Consider the following 4,921-nt stretch of genomic DNA (forward strand, 5'->3'; position numbering starts at 1 on the left):
TTGGTCAGGTCTGTGCTGGAAGACGTTGGAGCACCCAATCTATATGTTAAACAAGAAATAAAAATGTTTTTCCCCAGCGGTCTCTTTGTCCTTTTTTGAGCTACCTCATATCCCACGGAGGGAGTGGAGATGGAGGAGCAACGTGTCAGCACAGTCAGGTCAAGGCCCATCCCCCAACTCCAGGAAAGCAGTCAAGCGGATTCCTGGGGTTTGCCAAACTATTCCGGAGAATTCATCTGGGTCTTCGGCACGGTGGTCGAGCCTCTTACTCCCTGCCGAGAGGAGGTCCCCAGCGGTTTCGTTGGAACGGCGGAGGAGGAGAGGGCGTTCGAGACACTGAGGCACGCTTCACTACTGCTCCGTGCTGGCACATTCTGCCCCCTCACTCCCCTTCATCGTCAGGTGGATGCCTCTGAAGTATAGGAATCGGGGCAGTGCTGTGTCAGTGCACCGGAACTCCTTCCAAAGCTGTGGCCCTGCGCCTTCATACTCCAGCAGCTGAGCCCCGCCCAGAGGAACTACGATGTAGGGGACCGGGAACTTCTTTGGCGGTCAAAGAAGGTTATGAGGCATGGAGGCACTGATTGGAGGGTCCAAACACCGTTCCCTGGTGTGGACGGACCACCACAACCTGGAGTACAGTCTCGAGCCCTCAACCCGAGACAGGCAGGTGGGCTCTATTCTGCACCAGGTTTCAATTCACACTTTCCTATAGGAAGGCTCGAAGAACGTGAGGGCGGATGCCCTGTCTCACCTCCTATGACGCAGAGGAGAGGCAGGGAGAGGAGAACCCCCATCATCCCTCCGTTTCTGTATCACCGTGCAATGGTGTTGGGAGCGTGGAGGCTGACATACAGAGGCCCTGCATACAGAACCGCACATGCACTTGCCCTACATGCCCATGGGACGGGACCTCCTTACCTGGGCGCACACGGCCCTGTGTCGGGGTCATTCTGGATAAGGCCGTACCATCGCTTGCCTGACTGAAAGGTACTGGTGCCTGCTAGCTCTCTCTCTCATCTGTTCCCAGTCTAAGACACCCAGACACCTCCTTATGGAAAGCTCCTTCCCTTGCGGTTCTACATCAAACCCTGGTCTCACCTCTAGTGGCTTTTTCCAACTGGCTCATTCCGTTCACCAGCACCGGAGGTCTACATCACGGCGCTTCTAGGCAGTCACTGAAACTTGGATCATCACCACCAACCCTGGACTGTCGTTGCTTCATTCGCGCACACCTGGTCCTATTCCCCCTGTTAGTATGTGTAAATTGTTGCCCTCTGTTCCCATTGTGTCTGTCCATTATTGTTCCTGTCCTTTGGTCCTTGTGCAACGTACTGTGCTCTGTGGACAGAGCTTTTTGCGCGACGTTTACTGTACATTTTCATTACGGTTTACGTTACCGTGTAGTTGCTGCACTTGTTATTACGAGGTCTCGTCACCATGTATTTATGAGAGGTTTACCTCGCTCTTTGGTTTGGCGTTACAGCCCTGTGTGATATATAGTATACGTTGTTTGTTTTGGGCTCGTCGCAGTCAGTGTTCCATGATGTGCACTATTATTTGGGTACTCGACAAATAAAAAACTCTACTTTCTATATCTCCTGTCTGATGCCTGTCATGCTCAGATCAGCTATACACCGTGAAGTAGTCTCCTGGAATGCACTTTCGAATTAACAAGGTGTGACCTTCGTTAAAGAAGCTAACATTTGTGGAATTTTCTTTCGCTTCTTAATGTGATTTTTTGAGACAAGAAGATAGTCCTATCTGTAAAAGACCAAGCTCCACTATTTATGGCAAGACTAGCTCAAATAAGCAAATGAGAAAGACAGATCCATCATTACTTTAAAGACAATGAAGGTCAAGTCAATTCGGAAAATTTCCCAAGAAGGGCTTTGAATGGTTTACTATCAGGTGCAGTCGGCAAAACAACCATCAAGAACTTAAGAAACTGGCCTCATGAGGGCGCACAGGAGAGGAAGACCCGAGTTTTAATCTGCTGCAGATGATAAACTTCATTCGAATAACTGCACCTCAGATTGCAGCCGCAAATAAGGCTTCAAGAGTAAAGTAAAGACACATCTCCAACATCACTGTGCCAGAGGAGACTGCGCGAATGCAGGCCTCAATGCTATAACTGCTGCAAAGAAACACACAAAGAACGACAAATCAGAAGGAAGAGGACTTGGCTTGTGCCAAGAAACACGTGTCAATTGGACATGTAGAACCCGGTGGAAATCTGGTCCTTTGGTCTGATGAGTCCAAAATGTTCGATTTTTGGTTCCAACCGACCGTGTTGTAGATGCAGCAGTAGGTGATGGAAGATCTCTGCATGCGTGGTTCCCCACCGTGAAAGCATGCGAGGGAGGAGGCATGTGGATGGTGTGGGGGTGCTCTTGCTGGTGACACTGTCTGTGATTTCTTTAAAGAATCAAGGCACACTTAACCAGCATGGCTACCACAGCATTCTGCAGCCAATCGACGCCATTTCCTGATCGTCATTTGTTTTTCAACAGGAACAATGCCCAAAACAACTATCCAGGCTGTGTTAAGGATATTAGATTGACCAGGAGAGTGATGGAGTTGCTGCATTCAGAAGACCTGGCCTCACACAAACACCCGCGACCTGCAACCCAAATGAGATGGTTCTGGGAATGAGTCTTGGACCATCAGAGTGAAGGAAAAGCAGCCCAAACAGGTCCTCAGCATATGTGGGAACTCCTTTAAAACTGTTGGAAAAGCATCCTAGTGAAGGCTGGTTGAGAAAAGGCCAAGAGTGTGCCAAGCCGTCTATCAAGGCCAAAGCGTGGCTTGTGGCTACTTCGAAAAGTATAACATATAAAATATGTTTTGATTTGTTTAACACTTTTTTGGTTACTACATGATTCCATATGTGTTAGTTCATAGTTTTGATATCTTCACTATTATTCTACAATGTAGAAAATAATAYAAATAWAGAAAAACCCTTGAATGAGTAGGTGTCCAAACTTTTGATAGGTACTGTATACTGTATAAAAATGGTTTGCAATATAAGTGCCTTACATATGTTTTATTGACAATAGAACACTTCAATGTACAAACAAACACTTCAATTTCCATATATTTTGTGTCATTATCTGAACATTTTCCTGGTGATTAAGGCGGGGGACTGGAAACCACCATTTTCGTAGACTGACCCACATGATCAAGCATAGTTTTGACCTTTTTCTAGGTTCTTTAATCCCCAGAGCAGTAATTGTCTTCCTGTATTATAAWGAAGGAAYTTGATGTACCMTTTGTAAATAAATAACCAACAAGTATGTCWTAGTGGGCATCCAAGTGTGTCCTCTGCTCTCGTTTACGGCAGGTGCTGAGCTGTGAAGTCATATCTATGATGTACGACCGCTTCAGGGGTTCGAGGTCAGGGGAATTCTAAAGATCCATTAGGATTTACTGGCCAACACGTTAATGAGATCCAAACTGGAAAGAAATTCTAAAAATTCCCACCGGGTCTGTGTGGAAAGAACATTCCTGAGTGCCACTACGTTTACATCGCCTCCTATCTTTATCAAAACACAGCATGGACCACTTAAGCAGAGCTGTGAAGCAATTTCGACAGCACACACACACTATTTAAAGGGATAGTTCACCTAAATTTCTAAATTACACATTGATTTKTTTACCTTGTAAGCAGTCTATGGACAAGGTATAACAGCAATCCATGCTTWGGRTTTATTTCCCTGGCATTGTTTCCAAATGCTAACGTTTTGGAATTTGTGGCACTAATCAAATCCAAGTACCGGTWCCGATATTAGCATTTTTCATGCATTATGTCCAAATCCAAAAGTATCTCAAATTGATTGTGAAGCTCAACAAAGTCACTTATAGATGATTTAACATGATGSATGAAAAATGCTAATATTGGTACCATGACTTTGTGGCATTTGTGTCACAAATTCCACTCAAGCCATGGTACCAATATTAGACAGTACCAGGGAAATAAAACCAAAGCATGGATTGGTGTCAAACCTTGTCCATAGCCTACTACCAGGGTAAGGAAACCAATATGTCATTTTGTCATTTGGGTGAACAATCCCTTTAATGCTTTTAYCTGGTAGACTAAAAAGCTAAGCTTCCCTCCATCCTCTTTCTTGTGTTTTGTCAGAAGATTCCACAGAACGGAATATAGGGCTATGTGACCTTCTTGAATCGAACCAACTGAATACAAACTAATTCAAGTTGGTTAACTGGATAATGGCACCTTGATTATAATATTTCTCTAAAAAATAAGAAAAACTCACTAGCTTAAAAACCCTGAACCATCCATTATTCACACCTCAAGAAGAACTCACTCCCATATACAGTTGAAGTCGGAKGTTTACATACACTTAGGTTGGAGTCATTAAAACTKGTTTTTCAACCACTCCACAAATGTCTTGTTAACAAACTATAGTTTTGMCAAGTCGGTTAGGACATCTACTTTGTGCATGACACAAGACATTTTTCCAACAATTGTTTACAGACAGATTATTTCACTTATAATTCACTGAATCACAATTCCAGTTGGTCAGAAGTTTACATACACTAAGTTAACTGTTCTCTTAACAGGCTGGAAAATTACAGAAAATTATGTCATGGCTTTAGAAGCTTCTGATAGGCTAATTGACATAATTTGAGTCAATTGGAGGTGTACCTGGGGATGTATTTCAAGGCCACCCTTCAAACTCAGTGCCTCTTTGCTTGACATCATGGAAAATCAAAAGAAATCAGCCAAGACCTCAGAAAAATATTGTAGACCTCCACAAGTCTGGTTCATCATTGGGAGCAATTTCTAAATCAATCAATCAATCAATCAATTTTATTTTATATAGCCCTTCGTACATCAGCTAATATCTTGAAGTGCTGTACAGACACCCAGCCTAAAACCCCAAACAGCTAGTAATGC

Source organism: Salvelinus sp. IW2-2015, linkage group LG8 (assembly GCF_002910315.2).
Source record: "Salvelinus sp. IW2-2015 linkage group LG8, ASM291031v2, whole genome shotgun sequence".
Classification (NCBI taxonomy): domain Eukaryota; kingdom Metazoa; phylum Chordata; class Actinopteri; order Salmoniformes; family Salmonidae; genus Salvelinus; species Salvelinus sp. IW2-2015.